The sequence below is a fragment of the Eulemur rufifrons genome, chromosome 16, assembly GCF_041146395.1.
Source record: "Eulemur rufifrons isolate Redbay chromosome 16, OSU_ERuf_1, whole genome shotgun sequence".
Classification (NCBI taxonomy): domain Eukaryota; kingdom Metazoa; phylum Chordata; class Mammalia; order Primates; family Lemuridae; genus Eulemur; species Eulemur rufifrons.
This window is the reverse complement of record NC_090998.1, coordinates 65,327,427-65,347,590: the sequence shown is the minus strand read 5'-3', so window position 1 is coordinate 65,347,590 and position 20,164 is coordinate 65,327,427.

The following is a 20,164-nucleotide window of genomic DNA, read 5'->3' as shown; positions in this document are numbered from 1 at the left end:
TGCCCAGATAATTTTTTCTATATATTTTTAGTTGTCCATATAATTTCTTTCTATTTTTAGTAGAGACAGGGTCTCGCTCTTGTTCAGGCTGGTCTTGAACTCCTGACCTCTAGCGATCCTCCCACCTCGGCCTCCCAGAGTGCTACCATTATAGGCGTGAGCCACCACGCCCAGCCAAGAATTATTTTAAATATTATTTTATGCAATAAAGCTTTTATGATTATAAATGAAGTTTTGTTTCCATTCATCTAGAAAGGGCATGTAATGCTTTATCTTTGAAAAATATTGCAAATAAAATTCAAAAGATTCTAAACCTTAAAAATCCAAGTGACTACCTACCCTGTTTAGGCTTCTAATAATATAATTTTATTTATAATTTTCTTCAATCAGACTTATATCAGAAGTAGATAAATTGTGAATTACTCTTATTAAGATATACCTGAGTAGTATCCATTAATACCATTGTAGACTTCATTCTTAATCACTTCAATGGAAAATCATTTATTTCTGAATGGTACTAAAAATTTATTAAAGTATTTCAAAGAAGTCCAGGTGAGTTTGTTTTCAATTTGATTACTATATTTACTCCAAATCCTTCAAATTACTGTGGCACTTATAAGCATGAATAATAAAAAATATCATTATATATGAAATGTAGACTCAAAACTTCTGTTTAAATAGAATTTGATTGAGTCATATGTACTTAATATGTGCTGCATTATAAATTTTACTTGTCTGAATAAACGTTATGATGGAAATATATAAAAATTCCTCAGGGAAACACTGTGAGTTTATACTTAAGGCAAACAATTATATAAGAAATGTTGCACACACAAAAAATGAGGATGCTTGAAATAGCCTCTTAACTTTCTCAATGAAGGCTGTAAAATTATCTTATTTTTGATGCTAAAAGTTTTATCATATTTTTTCATCACAAATGTAGCCATTTGCTAAAGCTGTCTGTTCTTCCAAAATGAAATATGGCACTTTTAATAAATGTGAAAAATGTGATGTGTTAAACACAAATAAAATGAGAAGGGAATGGAAATGAAAGAAGAAAAAAGTAAGGTACATGAAATTGCAGAAAACTTTGAAAATGAGTTTGTATTTTGTAAATTTATTCTCCAATCGTATGATATTCAGTAGAGAATACAAAGTATTGCTCCTAATAAGCTTTTGTACACTACCTGTCCTAGCAGAAGCTTTTTCCATTAATATTGACGCCTTACAAAAGCAATTTGCTTTGTAGAATGAAAAGGAATCAGCAGAACCCAGACAGAGAAATCCAATTTTATCCTCAGACAGGCACAAGCTGTATGCTTTCCATTTTAATGGCTGCTTTATACAAGTGTCATGTAAGAAATGAACACAATTGCCCATAGAGACATGAAGCCTAGAAGCAGCCGTGGTATCTTCTGTGCGGGCAGTTCTCTACACAGGCGCAACTTGGATTCAAACCCAGAGAAAACTATTACAATCTAATCAAGCTCTATATGGTATTTCCATGACAATATGAGTACTCATATTTAAACCAATGTGTCCTTGAAGAATATCACTGGATTTATGAGGAGGAACTCTTTGACAGACTGCATACAGGAAGACCTGAAATTCCCAAATGCCTGAAGGTTAAATAATTTCTCTCTGTGGGAAAAAATAATGAAAATATTGAGAGAGAGAGAGACATAATATGAATGAGAATACAGGTGAAAAGAGAGCAGAGTACAATTGCCTGTTGTGTGACTCTGAGTTCGTAGTTCTTCAGTAAAGTTACAAGTTCAAGAAATATTGGATGAAGGTGTCCATGGGTAAGCCAATGAAAGAACTAGATTTTGTGATTTGAGGAAGTATCCACAGCAGAAAATGGACAGCAAATGCAGAGCAGAGTAGAAAGTCAGAGAGAGCAAGACAAGGAAGTCACGGGCAGATAGATACTGAAATAATTTGCAGCAATTGAGGGAATGACTCCAAACATCAGGAATTGGAACTGAGGTTTAGGGCAAGTTTATACTTTATGGATTTTTTTAGAGCTACCTAAAGTGACCACTGTAAACTACATTATATTCATATATTTAATAATTCAATTTGTGATATAATTTCATTTGCTGTTATGGTTTTGACTTCCTTAAATTGAAAAATTTAATTGCTAGCTCCTGCACAGCTGAAATCAATTTTGTCAGAATAGGCAATTAGTTAAATGAGAACTGGAAAACAGTTTGGAAGGGGGGATATACTTCAAGATTTATTATTTAAGTTATGCATATTGATGTTAATAAGATGAGAGCAATTTAAGTAGTATATTATACTTTTGTTTCAAAGAGACTAGATGTACATCTATTATGGAGCTCAAATTTCTTTTTGTATTCCAAAGTAATCTGGTTTCAGCACATTGGTTTTCAGCTCATGGTTTCATTTTGAACCATATGCAACGTTTACTTTTCCTCTTTGTGGAGTCCCCAGACCTTTTCCAGTGGAAGTCAATTTTAAATATAATTGAAATCTTAAGTCAAAGGAATTAAAGTGGAGCCACTAATATTTTTTTAGATTCTAGTGTCAGGCTTACTGATAGAGCCTTGGAGATAGCAAATAAAACAACCAAAATTTGGATCCCATTTCCAAAGTATATTAGCTATTCATTACTCAATGTCGACAGTGAAGTCCATGATTACTGGCAGGAACCAGTGGAGGGAATTTATTAATATTTTGCTTGCTTTTTAGAAGGATCTCTTATTACATTTTTTTTCTCTCTCTCTCTGTATGTGTATGTTTGTATATATGCATATGAACATTATGTATATGATTAAATACATACTTTCTGATACAACTTAGGGAATATTATCCATTGATATAATATATTTGTAAAACTTATATTGCTATTAAAATTATTCTCGAATTTAATAAGAAGGCATTGGAATGTTCTAGTGCTAGACTAGACTGTTAGTTTATGGTGTCTTGTTTGAATAACAATATTAGTTATTTGTGTTACTAATAAGTTCATTAGCCACATATTAGCCATGAATATTTATAAAGGCAATGGTTTCTATAGTTAGTGTACTTTTAAGCTGGCATTTTGAATTCATTTTAAGGTGAGGAAATAGACTCAATAAAGCAAGTTTGCTGTAAAATTTTAAAAGCTCTATAATCTAAGTCTTTTTTTTTCCTTTTCTATCCATTGTTTTCACATTTGATCATTTTTGACTTGATAATATTTTCTCATTCCAGGTTATAACTGGTAGATTTTGGAGTCAAACAGACTTGTGTTTGGATATGATCCCCTTTACTTACCAGCTAAGAGTCTTAGCAAATTTACTTAAGCCCCTATAGCGTATTTTCTTATCTATTCCAAATGAATGATAGATAAAAATCTAACTCAAAGAGCTAGGCCTATAGTAAGCATAAAAAAATCCTATCATTGTCATCATCAACATATCACCATTATCATTGCTATTATAAATAAATATCAGTAGTGGTTCACCCCAATTAGAGTTTAATATGATATCTACATGTGTGCTCTAATATTATCCACCATTTGGTATGCCTATAATTGTTTTAATTATCAAATCAACTGATTTGTATCTACCTACTGTAAAAAGGCTTCAAGACTTTAAAAATAAATCATAGATATTTTTAAAAAGTATTTTTTTTAATTGTGTGAGAAAAAATCTTTACACTTTGCCTTAAGAAAGTAAATTTATAAGATCAATATAAACATATACGTAATTAGAGGCTAGTCAAGGGAAGGCAGGGCATGTTTCAGATAACTTGGCTATCATTAAGTATCAATAGTGTGAGAAAGAAAGATCAAAGGCACAAGCAGAAACTTAGGTCTCCTGTCAGATGGATCAGGATAGTTTCAGCAATATTTAAGATAAGACTGCAAACTAAATTATTTGTGAAAGCTTTTAATATACCCTTACATGTCACGTGATGAACATTTAAGCCTGCTTCGCTTATTTATCTATCCTCTGAGCACTATGGTTATTGAAGAGATAAATTTTTCTCCAATCATGGCAGAATATGTTGCCTTAAGTCAAGCATTAAAATCTCATAGATTTTAAGGGGAGCATAAGAGTTCCCCTTCTCTATGTAATATTTTTTTGTTGAGAATTTTGCATATATTGTTTTATTTCCTTCTATTCATAGTCCCATAAAATAGGTATTATTATCTCACTTTTATACATAGGGAGACTGACATTTGAGTTACTCACGGTCATATAATAAAGTGATAAACACGGGGCTTAACCCCTTGTCTTTTGACTTCAAAACCTACCCCTAAAATTACTACCTCAGGTGAATCTATTTTGGGAGGCTTACCTGTTCTGTCAGGTTTCTATCCTGGTCTAGGGCACCCATGGCACACATTTTATTTTATTTTTTATTGCAATTCATTTTTTATTTAAGTGGTTTTTTGTCACATTTTGTAGTGGATGAATTATATAGAGGTGAAATCAAGGTTTTTAGTGTACTCATCATTCAAATGGTGTACATTGTACCTGATAGGTAATTTTTGATACTTCCCCACACCCTCTCTCTTTCTCAGTCTCCAAAGTCTATTATACCACTCTGTATGAACTTGTATATCCATCATTTAGCTCCCACTTATAAGTGAGTACATGCAGTATTGTTTTCCCATTCCTGAGATACTTCACTTAGGATAGTGGCTTCCAGGTTCATCCAAGGTGCTGTGAAAGACATGATTTCATTCTTCTTTATGGCTGAGTAGGACTCCATGGTGTATACATTTTCTTTACTCATCAGTTGATGGGCACTTAGATACTTAGATTGATCCATATCTTTGCAATTATGAATTGTACTATGATAAGCATATGGGTGCACATGTGATATAACGACTTATCTTTCTTTGGGTAGATAGTCAGTAGTGGGATTGCTGGATCAAATCATAGGTCTTCTTTTAGTACTTTGAGGAATACCCATGCTGTTTTCTATTGAGGTTGCACTAATACGATTCTCACCGATAGTGAATAAGAATTCCCTTTTTACCTCATCCATGCTAATATCTATTGTTTTTTAACTTTTTAACAGTGGCCATTCTGACAGAGATAAAGTGCTATCTAATTGTGGTTTTAATTTGCATTTCCCTAATGATTCGTGATGATGAGCTTTTTAAAAAAATATGTTTGTTTGTTGATGATTTTATGTTTTCTTTTGAAAAATATCTGTTCATGTATTTTGCCTACTTTTTAATGGGGTTATTTGTTTATTTCCTGCTAATTTGTTTGAGTTATTTATAGATTCTGTATATTAGTTCTTTGTCGGATATAAAGTTTGTGAATATTTTCTCTAATTCTGTAGCTTGTCTATTTATTCTGTTGATTATTTCTTTTGCTGTACAGAAACTTTTTAGTTTAATTAAGTCCCATTTATTTATTTTTATTTTTGTTGTATTTGCTTTTGGGGTCTTAGTCATTAATTCTTTGCCTAAGCCAATGTCCAGAAGAGTTTTTCCTAAGTTTTCTTCTAGAATTTTTATAGTGTCTTACATTTAAGTCTTTAATCCATCTTGAGTTAATTTTTGTGTATGGTGAGAGATAAGAATTGCAATTTCATTTTGCATGTGGCTCTCCAATTTATTGAATAGGGTATCCCTTTCCCTGTTTATGATTTTGTCTGCTTTTTTGAAGATCAGTTGGTTGTAAGTTTATTTCTGGGTTACCTATTCTATTCTGTTGATCTACATTTCTATTTTTATACCAGTATCATGCTGTTTTGGTTACTAGTAACTCCAGAAGTTTATTAATGACTTCATGGGGTCTGAGCACTAATCACTGGTGGCCTCATTTCTTAATTTATGAATCCTGAACTAAAAATTGGAAAATATGGACTATCCATCTTTTTCTCCCTTGCTTCTAGAAAGTAGCATGCTTAGGTAGCATCTTACTTTTGTAAACACTTCCTATCCAACAACCTTAAAACTATGGTATATACAGTTGACCCACGAACAACATAGCTTTAAGGTTTGAACTGTGTGTGTCCACTTACAGGTAGATTTTCTCAATAAATACAGTCAGCCCTCCATATGAGTGGGTGGGCTTAACCAAACACAGATAGAAAATACAGTATTAATCAGATGCAATGGCTCACTCTTTCAATCCTAGCACTTTGGGAGGCTAAGGTGGGAACATCACATCACTTGAGCTCAGAGTTGAAGTTTATGTGAACTATGATCATGTCACTCCACTCCAGACTGGGTGACAGAGCGAGACCCTGTCTCAAAACAAAACAAAAACAAAAACAAAACATAAATAGAGAAAGAAAAAGAAAAAGAAAAAGAAAATACAGTATTGTCAGGAAGTGAAACCTGCAAATATAGAGGGTCAAATTTTCATATCTGTGGGTTCCCTAGGGCCACTGTGGGATTTGGGTATATGCAAAGTTTGGTATCTGCAGAGTGTCCTGGAACAAATCCCTCACAGATAACAAAGGATGACTACATTCAAGTGTGGAAGAATAAAATAAAATTTAAAACTCTGAAAAGCATCAAAATTTTAGCAAATTAAAATTATAAAAATAATTTTAAGAATTAGTTATATTGATTTGTTTTTTTAAAAAATATTAAATAATGAGGAAAAGGAGTGCTACTAGAAGGAGATTCAACAAGGCAACTGAAATCTCAGATAATAGAAACTTATAAATAGTTGTCACATTTTTACAATGTCTCACAGTGTAATGTCACTAACCTAACAATATACCAACCTCAAAATTTTGAGACAAATTAAGTCATCAAAAAGTAACTTAAAAGTCTATAACAAAGCAAATCCCAAAAGAGAAAATAAAAAGGCATTTGAACATTAAATGTGTTACACTATCACAACTAATCAAACAACTAAATAGAAAATTCCTGTCAAATTACCAATATATTTTAAATGAGAATATTCAATTCTATGATTATGCATTCTCATATGCCACTAGTTCATATATTAATTACTAATATATTTTAGGAAATTAGCCTGCCATTCAGAGATTTTCTTCATCTGCAGTTATATGCCCAACCAATAGGGATACTTTGTTGCTAAAAATATTATTTTCTTTGCACATGAATGTGTCAGACCAAAGGGATGAAACACAATTGGTCCAGTCCAATTCTGAGCGTTTATCCCTAGTTCTCAATCTCTTTCCTACATTAGGAGTTGTCACGTGACTCAGTTCTGGCCAATGAGTAATGAGAAAGTTGTCAGTGGTCTCCTGGAAAGATATTTCCTCCATTACCAGAGAAAAAAGACATATTAAGAAGTCTCTTGTCACTCTTGTTACTCCTTGTACTTTCTGTCTTTGGATAAAGATGTGTAAGAAAATAAAGGACGAGGATATTGCAGCCACCTGGCAGCCATCTGGAAAAGATTAAGAAAATTGGGGAAGAGTTTTCTTTCTGTGCTTGGTTTATTTCATTGAACATAATGTCCTCCAGGTTCATCCAGGTTGCTGCAAATTACAGAATTTCATTCCTTGTTAAGGCTGAATAGTATTCCATTGTGTGTGTATATAACCACATTTTCTTTATCCATGTATCCACTGATTGACATGGTGATTCCATATCTTGACTATAGTAAATAATGTTGCAATGAATATGGAAGTGCAGATAGCTCTTTGATATATTACTTCATTTCCTTTTGATATATACCAAGTAGTGGGATTGCTGGATCATATGCTAGTTCTACTTTTAAATTTTTGAAGAAACTCCATACTATTTTCCATAGTGGAAAATAGTACTAATGTACTAATTTAACTCCCCAACAATAGTGTGCAAGGGTTCTCTTCTCTCCACATCCTCATAAGGATCATCACTTGTTATCATCATCTTTTTGATAATAGACATTCTAATAGGTATTAAGTAATATCTTCTTGTGTGAGACTCATGGGAGTAGAGAGAAGAATGGTGGTTACTAGGGCTAAAGGATAGAAGTGGGAGTGGGGAATATATTAGTCAAAGGATACAAAATTTCAGTTACATAGGAGAAATAAGTTCAAGAGATCTATTATAAAACATGGTTACTATAGTGTTGTATTCCTTAAAATTGCTATGAGAAATTTTAAGTGTTTTCACCACCAAAAAAATGATAAATATGTCAGGCATTTCATATGTTAAATGACTCTATTTAGTCATTCCACAATGTACACATATTTCAAAATATGTTTTTCATGATAAATATATATGATTTTATATATATGTCAATAAAAAATAAAGCAAATGTTCAATAGGAAGGCAAATAAAAAGAACTGCTAAAACAATGACACAGGATTAATTTCACTTAGTCACTAGGTGGCTTTCCTCTAGACTACTTTTTTACGTAAGATACTAAAATTTTTATATTTATTGTCTTAGGAATATAACATACATTATGATGAGAAGGAAAAAATAAACCTAGGGAGTCACCTAATAATCTAGTAATAGATGGTTTAACACAATAAAATCAGTATTATTTCATTAAAATGAAGTTTTAGAAATATTTAATGGAAAGTCCTCATAATACATTGTTAAGTGAAAAAAATATAGAATCTAATTTATAGAAATAATACTCTAAGCATGCGAAAACCCTTTAGAAAACAGTCAGAAATAAAATATTGTTATAGGTAGTAAAATTATGAATAGATTTTTCTAACCTTCTTTAATTCCCATAATTCTCAAAATCTTCATGAGTTTTTGTAATGTTCTATAATCAGCAAAATAAGCCAAAAATCCTTGCTATTAGTGTCCTTCATTGTTGAAGCATTCAGCTTGCCACACATAAGTGGGAATTCCTAAATGTATTTCAATCTATTACAAAAATTGATGATTAAAACAGTAAACCACAACTGCTAAGAAAAATTTCAGTCATATTGCATTCTCCTTTTAAGAGAACAGAAAAATGTGTTCTTTTATTAAAAATGTTAAGCCAAGTTGCTAGTTAAAATATTTATTAATATATAAACTTAACTTATATGGAACAACTTATTTTGCCTGTGGTTACTAAATAAATGATGTTGCTATGTTATTCATAATAAAACTCCTTTGAAATGTAGTGTTAAGAAATAGAATAAATAATCATACTCTAAATAAACATTAGTCATCCTTTTAAAAATATAACTTTGTTTACAGGGAATTTTTTATTTTAAACATTATAATTGAGTTCAATTTTAATTATACCATTATGCATAGCGGTTTCTAGGATATTCTTTGAAATCATTTGTTCATTTTCTAAGTGTTTTTCAGATATGTAATATGCATTTCATGTTTCCTTCACCTAGTTTTCCATATCATATTACCATTAATTGTTGAGATCACACCATAATTTCTTAAGATTTTAGTCACTATTTTGGGAAAAACCATTACTGCACTTGATATTCAAAAGTACACCAATTCTGAAAGTGAAAAGCTCTGAGGGAATATTAAATGTTCTGTACTGTACAAGAAGCTGACATCATTTTGGGGATGGTGCCAGCAGATATTTGAAGTGTCAAATACCAAAAAATTTCAGTATCCACTGACAGTCTCTGATTTCTCTTGCTCTGGCAAGTGTATGAAAAGACTGAGTATAAAGAGTAGTTTTCAGAGTTTCAAAAATGATTGTCTAATATAGTTAATTATTAGAATGGCTAATACTCATTTTATTTACTAAAGATCTCATTCCAGAACACATAGGAATCACTCTAAAATTCAATCTCTAATAAACAGCTTGTAATATTAACATTTAATAAGCAAATTTTGAACCAAAAGAAATCTTTAGAGCTGGCCTAACCTCAAAACGTATTTTGCAAACTGAGGCATTAAAACCAATATTCTTAATGATTTTTCAAACATGTTATATATAGTGATCTAATAATCTTTATAATACACAATTGTAAAGTTTAGCCAAATACTTTTTTTTAAAATTTCATTTATTTATTTTTATTTCAGCATATTACGGGAGTACAAATGATAAATGTTTAGGTTACATATATTGCCTTTGCCCAACTGAGTCAGAGCTTCAAGCATGTCCATCCCCCAGATGGTGGACACTGCACCCATTAGGTATGAATATACCCATCCCCTCCTCCCACTTCCCACCTGCCCAACACCTGATTAATACGACTACTATATGTGCACATAAGTGTTGATCAATTAATACCAATTTGATGGTAAGTACGTGTGTCACTTGTTTTTTCATTTTTGTCATACTTCATTTAGTAGAATGGGCTCCAGCTCTACACAGGATCATACAAGAGGTGCTAGATCAACATTGCATTTTGTGGCTGGGTAGAACTCCAGTGCGTGCGTGTGTGTGTGTGTGTGTGTGTGTATCACATTTTATTAATCCACTCATGTACTGATGGGCACTTGGGTTGTTTCCACATATTTGCAATTGTGAATTGTGCTACTATAAACATTCTAGTGCAGATGTCTTTTTTATAGAATGTCTTTTTTTTCCTTTGGGTAGATGCCCAGTAATGGGATTGCTGGATCAAATGATAGTTCTACTTGTAGCTCTTGAGGTATATCCATATTACTTTCCACAGAGGTTGTACTAGTTTGCAGTCCCACCAGCAGTGTATGAGTGTTCCTATCTCTCCACATCCATGCCAACATTTATTGTTTTGGGACTTTTTGATAAAGGCCATTCTCACCGGAGTTAAGTGATATCTCATTGTGGTTTTGATTTGCATTTCCCTGATGGTTAGAGATGTTGAGCATTTTTCCATATGTTTGTTGGCCATTAGTCTGTCCTCTTTCAAAAGTTTCTGTTCATGTCTTTTGCCCACATTTTTGATAGGGTTGTTTGATTTTTTTTCCTTGTTGATTTTCCTGAGTTCTTTATAGATTCTAGTTATCAGCCGTTTTTCAGGTGTGTAGCATGCGAATATTTTCTCCCCTTCTGTAGATTGTCTGTTTGGTCTCATGATAGTTTCCTTGGCTTTGCAGAAGTTTTGTACTTTGATCATGTCACATTTATTTATTTTTATAGTTGCTGTGATTGCCTTTGGGGTCTTGTTCATAAATTCTTTGCCTAGTCCAATGTCTGTAAGAGCTTTCCCAACATTTTCTTCTAGAATTCTTATAATTTCATGCCTTAAGTTTAAGTCTGTTATCCACTATGAGTTGATTTTTGTGAGAGGTGAGGGATGTGGATCCTGTTTCAGTCTTCTACATGTGGCTATCCAATTTTCCCAGCACTATTTATTAAGAATTCTTTTCCCCAGTGTATGTTTTTGTCTGCTTTGTCAAAGATTATATGGCTACATGAGGATGGTTTTATATCTGGGTTCTCAGTTCTGTTCCATTGGTCGATGTCCCTGTTGTTGTACCAGTACCATGCTGTTTTAGTTACCACAGCCTTGTAGTATAGCTTGAAGTCTGGTAAACTGATGCCTTCCAATTGGTTCTTTTTGCTTAAGATTGCTTTTGCCATATGGGGTCTTCTCTAATTCCATATGAAGCATAGAATTATTTTTTTGTAGATTTGTGAAAAATGATATTGGTATTTTAATAGAGATTGCATTGAATCTGTAGATCATTCTGGATAGTATAGACATTTCAACAATGTTGATTCTACTGACCTATGAGCATGTTATGGTTTTCCACCTGTTTACGTCCTCTTCTATTTCCTTCCTCAGTGTTTTCATAGTTCTCCCTGTATAGGTCTTTCACCATCCTAGTTAACATACATTCCTAAGTATTTTTGTTTTCTTTATTGCTATTGTGAAGGGTATTGAGTCTTTGATTTGGTTCTCACTTTGACTGTTGCTGGAGTATAAGAATGCTACTGATTTCTGTACATCGATTTTGTAACCTGATATTTTGCTCAATTTGTTTAACAATTCCAGTAGTCTCATGGCAGAATCTTTGGGGTTTTCTAGATATCGTGTCTTCAGCAAAGCCACATTCTGATTTTTATTATTAGAACTTACTGTTCCTCACTTCACTAGAAAACAAGAAACACATAAGCAACTAAAAAGTAATGGGAAAAATCCCTGATAATATGTGCTATGCAGTTGCCTTATAATTTTAACTGGATGTATTCTTGTTACAGTAAAAATAATGAATTTTGACACAATATCACTTTATATTTGTATGCTTTTAAGTTCATTACATGGGAAGGAATGCTTATATATTTACTTTTGTAAAAATTGCTTTTGTAAAAGTAGTTTATCTTTTGCTTAACTTAAATATTTTTTCTTTGTAAATATGTTACTTATTTTGTATAGCCATTATCCCTTAAATATGGAAAACATAATAAAAAGACAAGGAAAACTAGCCGTTGTCATTTAAGAGAATGAGTGGGGTTACAATTTTTCATTTTTACTAGTTTTATATCTTGTCTTATGCAAAGCTGAATTCTATTTTTGTTTTTAATAACTCTGTTGCAAGAACTTTTAATTAACTTGTTTTCAGTAATATTATATCTTCTTTCAGGTTCTTAATTGATTAGAGGGGGTGCTACCGAACTTCATGTAAAATAAGACATTGAAAAGAAAAAAGAATAAGTAATAGCAACCATAATTAAGTACAGTTTTCACTGAAAAATCTGTAATGCTAAGGAGGTATATGCCCGTATCTTTTTCATAGGACTATTAGCAATTCAAATCTCATACCATAGTTACATACAATATTACTGTAGACAAGTTTTTTAGTCAGGACAGTAACACAATCAGAAAATCCATGTGTAAAGCAGACATTAGTTTATGTCATTGTGGTCAAAAACATGGTCAAATGACTAGATTTTCAGTCAAGTATTTTGGTGTTATTTGTAAATGTAATATAAGGGTTTGCTATATTTTTATATGTGTGAATAAACACTTGAGGTTACTTCTTAAGTTAAAGTGGTTAAAATAGTACGTGGGTCTTAAATATTCAAGAATTTGCTTTTTATGAATATTTATGTATATGTGTTTGTATAACTCTATGTTGATTTAAGCTTTCTTAGTACGCTTGATCTTCTCAGATTCCAGTCTTTAAGTTTTAAACTGAATTATCTTGTTGCATATTTTGCAATTTCTAAATCTATTTAAAATAAACCATTATAGTATTGGTTAACAAATAATGTTCAAAATAACATTTTGTCCCATGATATATGAGTACAATATTAAATAAGCCCCAAATCTCTCATCAACAAATAAATCTGTCTGTGCCACATCTATTTCACTACACTGTTATAATTTCAAAAGACTCCTACGGGAATGGCCCCCAAGGCTATAATGTAAATCACACATACACGCACACACTTAAAAATGAAGAAAATTTTATTTATATGGAGAAAGAAAGCAAGCTTATTTCTCTGTAGAGTAATACAAGGTTTTTCTTTCTATCACATTTTAAAAATAGTTGTTTTTAATAAAGCTTTACTCATTATATTATATATAGTTCTTTTACTTTTAACTTTCTGTCTACTTTCATTAAACTTTACAGCTGATGATAAACTTTGATTAGAAAATAATTGCTAGCCGGGTGCGGTGGCTCACGCCTGTAATCCTAGCACTCTGGGAGGCCGAGGTGGGCGGATTGTTTGAGCTCAGGAGTTCGAGACCAGCCTGAGCAAGAGCGAGACCCCATCTCTACTAAAAATAGAAAGAAATTATATGGACACCTAAAAATATATAGAAAAAATTAGCTGGGCATGGTGGTGCATGCCTGTAGTCCCAGCTACTCGGGAGGCTGAGACAGGAGGATTGCTTGAGCTCAGGAGTTTGAGGTTGCTGTGAGCTAGGCTGACGCCACGGCACTCACTCTAGCCTGGGCAACAGAGTGAGACTCTGTCTCAAAAAAAAAGAAAAAGAAAATAATTGCTATGCACGTGAATTAAAATGTATTATTTTTTTCTGTTGCTTAATGGTTATAAAGTTTTAGTTATGCTAGATAAATATGTTCTAGAGATCTGTGGTACAATATAGTCCTTATAGTTAACAGTATGATATTGTTCACTTCACCATTTGTTAAGAGCTTAGATCTCATGTTAAGTGTTCTTGCCACAAAAGCAAAACAAAACAAAGGGACACAGGAAAACTTTTGAGGTGTTGGATATGCCTGTTACATTGATTGTGGTTATGGTATCACGAGTGTTTATATATGTCCAAAACACATCATTGTACACATTAAATATGTACAGTTCTTCATATATGAAATATATCTCAAATATTCTGTGAGGAAAAGAATTATATACTTATCCCCTCATTTTTCTTAACTGATATCTCACTATCCCATTGGAATTATAATAAAAAAGTCTAAAATTGAGTTTTTATTATGTATAAATATCTTGAACTTAGTAAGTCTTGCTGCAGTAAGAAATAATCCCCAAAATATTCATGGCTTAAAAAGAAAAGATTTTCACTTGTGGATGGTGGAAGTTTGCCCCAAATTGCCTACTTAGGAATCAGATTTCTACTATCTGGGTCATTGTCAAATGCTTTGCCCGATAGAGAATTATGCACAAGTGTGACACATGTCATATCACTGAAATTTTTTGGCCAAAGAAAGCCTCATCCAACTTCAAAGTGACAGATATATGTAATCATATTATATATGTAGAAGAATGAACAGCACCAGTGTCTTCTATTTATGTATTTATTAAATAAATGTGATTTCCCAGACAAAAAAAAACAGTCAAGGAATTTGGAGTTAGCATACTATTTTTTAATTACAGTGTACTAGAATGTTGAAAAAGCTAGGCTCTAAGGAAAGCTCAAAAAAGTATAAACTTAAATGCTTATGCCTGTTATTAGCTGTGTGAGTCATTGAGAAATTTATTCAATCTCTCTAAACCTCAGTTTTTATTCTGAAAAATATGTTAGTACCTTGTGGCCTTACAGAATGATCATTAAAGTTAAATATGACAAAATATGAAAAATGATAGTTTACATCATAATGCTAACATATTAAGAGTGCTAAAATGACAATCACTATCATTTAATTATCATTATTATTATAGTTAATGTATTTCATTAGAAATTCACCAGGGAATATATAGTGTATCCAGAGTTAGTCCATAGGTTGGAATATTCACGATTGCAGAATAGTAAATTGGGCAGTTTAATTTAAGAAATAATTTTCTAGCTCTTATTTGGTGGCTAGTGTGTTAGATACAGATTTGGTTAGATAAAGATTTGGTGTTATCCACAAACTCAAGTATAATTATACAGCAACATGTTTAAGTGTTCTATTGAAGGATTATACAAAAGCTATTAATAAAATAAAGGCATAATGGGGAAGTGTCCAAACTGGTAACTTCAAAAGGGGATTTATACCTTAAAAGAATTTGTTGAAACAAAACATAAAGCAGAAGACCATGGACAGATGGATATGTCTATGGTCATATTTTGTATATATCTATAATATATTTCCTTTTCTTTGAATTTCCAGCTTGTGTGATGCACAAAAGGATTGTGACTGTCCACTATGATTACAGCATAAGTACCAAATCTCAGCAAGCATAGGTCATATTTGGGATCTCATAAAAAGTAAGAAAAGGGATAAGAAAAGGAAAGGTCTTGAAAATAGTTTTTACTAATTTTGCAGAAATGTATTCATTTTATTTGGAGAAAAAAAGACTAGATATCATCCTATTTTTATTTAAACTATTTCAATGTTATATATATTTATTAAAATTATATCATTTATATTTCATTTTATGTTGATTTATATTGTACAATAGTAATGTGAGTACTTCAGTATGCTAAAGAGATTTATCCAACAGGCTATAGGGTTTCCTTTAATTAGCCATTATTGTGTTGGGAACAGCATTAGGGTTGGATGTTAGAAGTTGTCATGTATCCAATTATTATTATTAAGTGTCATTTTTTGCTGAGGAAACAAAAAAAGTGACAATTACTAAAACATGAGGAAAAAGCTATAGATGGATGGATTTGGGAGTTTTTATTTGACAAGACATCTCCAAAGTATTTTGAATGGCTTGGTCTAGACAAAATATTTTGTCAAGCAGCATTTCTCATTGCTTTATCATGTTATACAAAATTTAAAGCATATGGTCACAATTATACATATTTTAGCAAAACATTGGTTTAAAAAACTTTTTGAATTATGTCTAGATTTATGAGTTATATCCCTTTACTAAAGTTTTTATAACATTTTATCTGGAAACTGGGAATTGAGGTACAAGAGCACTTAAGCTATTTAGAATCAATTGAATTTCAATGAGAGAGGGAATCATATTTTCATCAAACAATATATCAGTGGATTTTCATATGTACAATAATTTTAGAGATGAGTCATGAGCAAGTATGGCAGAGTGTAAGGAAATGTAAAATCAGAATCATGAAGGAAGGGTTGAAGTCTGACTTTTAATACTTCAGTTTTCTCATCTATATAATGGGGATATTGATTTGTGCTCTACAGGATTATTCTGAACTTTAAGTTAGTAAAATAATTTAAAATGCATAAATAATGTCTTGCAGATAGCAAGCATATTTGAAGTTCTCTATGAATGAGACAGTATACTTGTGGAATTTTTGTAGTTTAACACTTGCTTTAACACAACATGCTTTTTTTAAATTTCACCATATTATGGGGGTACAAATGTTTAGGTTACATATATTACCTTTGCCCCACCCGAGTCAGAGTTTCAAGTGTGTCCATCCCCCAGACAGTGCACACTGCACCCATTAGGTGTGAATATACCCATCTCCTCCTTTCCCCTCTCACCTGCCCAAAACCTGATGAATGTTACTACTATATGGGCACATAGGTGTTGATCAGTTAATACCAATTTGATAATGAGTACATGTGGTGCTTGTTTTTCTATTCTTGTGATACTTCACTTAGTAGAATGGGCTCCAGCTCTATCCAGAATAATACAAGAGGTGCTAGATCACCATTGCTTTTTTGTGGCTGGGTAAAACTCCATGGTATACATATAGCACATTTTATTAATCCACTCATGTATTGATGAGCACTTGGGTTGTTTCCACATCTTTGCAATTGTGAATTGTGCTGCTATAAACATTCTAGTGCAGATGTCTTTTTTATAGAATATCTCTTTTTCCCTTTGGGTAGATGCCCAGTAATAGGATTGCTGGATCAAATAGTAGTTCTACTTACAACATGTCTTTTTTAAAAATTGTTTCTATCTATCTATCCATATGTCATCTATGTATTATCTCTTGTGTCAATATTTTCAGAGCTTGTTCCATTGGTACTTCTATATCTCCATGGTCTGCACAACATCCATGCCCAGCCATATCCTTATGCATAATTGGACAGGATGGTGGTTATTCAGTGCTCACCTCCCCTTCCTTTTAAGCACCTTTGAAACACAATTCTAAGTTAAATTTTAGTCAATAAAAAATGCAGCACACATTAATAGGAAGTCACCCAGGAAAAAAAAATGGATTTATCATCAAGAGTGGAAAAACATTTTACATGATAAACTTAGAAAGTTAAGATGTTTGTATATGACTCTTTTTAAATATTTTTATTCATTTAAAAAAGTTTGAGAATTTAGCATACACAAAATTCAAATTCCAATTCAGAAGACAAGCGAATACTCCTTTAATTTTAGGAGTCACATTTCTTTGCTAAAGGCTCTAACCTGAACACATTTTCTACATCCTATTTTATATCCTTTTCATGAATCTAACCCCCATCGACATCAGTGAACTCCCATTGACTTCAATATGGACAATTTAATTGAAATCTCTGAATGTCCAACTCTTACTGACATAAATTGAAGAAAAAAATAATTAGTTTCAGTGGGGGTTATGTGAATGTAGAGATTGAAGTTTGGAGCCAAAGCAGGGTTGTTATTCATTTTCACAGCTTTGACGGTCTCCCAAATTAGAATCCAGGTCTTATTTTTAAAACAAAATATGAAAAATGGGATACCCTTTTCTCTTTTATACAAGTAGGAGTGAGTTGAGGGGACATCCTTTTGTCCCCACAGCTTCAACCCACATGTTTTTCAATACACTATGAAGAAACACTGTATGTACAACATATGAAGATTGATATTAATTTTCTTAGGAGAATACCCTGGTAAGATATATTTTTAGGTGAAAGATGTTTCTCATTTTTATTTTCTGATGATATTATAAGTAAATTAGTGGCCTTATGAATACAAACATTTATGTAATTAGTCTGTAATGCACTATACAGAAGACTTTATAACTATCTTAAAATTTCTTTTAGCTACCCTTAACTTTTCTACTTTACTACATTAATCCTTAGTGCTGCAAATCCTTATGTAGATATGGTTTCCAGCTATTAATGCCTGGAAATTCACTCTTTCTTAGAAATCAAAGGGTCAGAACCAAGTGTGATGATCTTGCATGTTCAAAAATTTATGCCATAAATTTCAGGCCAGCACATCTGAAACCTAAAACTAACTCCACATCTCAAATAAAAGTCTGTTAGCATAAGACAAATAATTCCCCCAAGTGCACAATTTCTTCAGAAGATGCAGTTTGTCTTAAAAATATATGCTACTAACTCAAAGAAACTGTAACACATCTGTTTAGTTCTTTCCAAAGTAACTAATTTCAAACGGAATTTAGAGCAGAACATTTTGTGAAATGGTGGAAAATGGGCCCATAATTCAGAATTTTTGAGCAGCTGAGTTGAGTTCATGTGGTCCACTTACAGTTTCCACAAAGACTCAACAAATAGCTGAAATAATTTATGAAACAATTCATTACTTTCTTTGTTTCAAATTTAAAAAATAAATAAAAGGAAAGGAATAGAGTCTCTTGTACAGAACTGGGTGATGATGAACTGTTGAATAAATGTGGGTTGAGGGTGGTGAATAAATCTTTATTCAAAAAGCCAAAGGTCTGGCCAGTGGCTTAAACAGTCAAAATGAGCCTGGATAAAAAATTTATTGTGGAAACCTTTACACCAAAATAATCTCCCCTTTTCTCAGAGTCTGGTTAAACATATGGATATTTCTTGGTAGAAATGTAAGGAAGAACATTTTTCTCTTAAGTTTTATGAAGAAGTTCATAAATTAAATAAATAAAAGACTGGTTAAATAATATTGCTCAAACATCGCAGGTTACCAAAGGTCTACCATTGACACTCATTGGAAAATCTCCTTCCTGGTGTTTTTCCTCTCAGATCCCAAACTTACGTGTTTTGGCCTAATACCCTAATCCTGGACTACCTTTTAAGTCTCTTAAACCATTGGGACTTGTGCATATTTGCACACTAGCCACATCGGCTTAGATTTATCACAGAGTGGTAAAACAATTTTGCAGTAATGTTTTGTTTGGTTTTGAGTAAAGAAGTAAATATTTAGGCATGAATTAGTGTTAAAATGGGAATCCTATAGTGATAGTATAAATTTTCCTGAATTATAGTCTAATATTCAATAATTCTCATGATACCTAAGAATCAACTGCCAATTGGAACATATAATGGAGGTTACAAAAGGTTAGAATTTGTGGTATTTCCACCATCTAGCACTGTCATATCAGGTAGTGAATCTGAACTTGTGCCAGTACTATAGGGACCACCTAAATGCTAGATCACTGAAAGAAGGTGATATGGAGATTTTATTAAGTTTGAGTCACAGCAAGATTCTGATTCATTCTAGGCCGGACTATTATCCCAGACTTTTGAAAGGCTGTAACTGGAAAATACATCAACTATTGTCTAATTCTGCCATTTCCAAGTTTGGCTGAGCATTAAAATCATTTAGGGAGATTTTTAGAGATTCTTCACTCAAGTAAAGACAATTGACTAGAACCTTATCTCAGTTAGAGAAGGGCATTCTCCCTCTTTAGCAACAACCTCCCTCAACCCCTGTCTCACATAAGGGGAAAAGAAACTATATTAATGAAGAAGCAGTGTGCAGACCACAGCCTAGAGATGCAGGCCTACTAAAAGTTTGAGATTTAATCATGACATTGTAGAATGCTTCTCTGCTTCCACACTTTACTACTGCACCAACAGAACTGCAGTATAACAGTATACCTGAAACAGCTGCAAGGCAGAGATTTTGTCTCAGGAGGAGTACTCAGGGGAGTCCAAAATAAAGAGAGAATTACAAAACAAAGAAACAATAGGGATTTGAGGAACCTACAGAATAAGATTCTGGAACCTACAGCCATAGCAAGCATTAAACATGGATCAACTCTTGGCCAAAGAAACATAAAACCTCACACTAAAGCCCTATATCTCAATTTCTATTAGCTGTTCCATCATATCAGGTGTTCAAGAAAACATTGCAAGGCATACCAAAGGCAAGAAAAA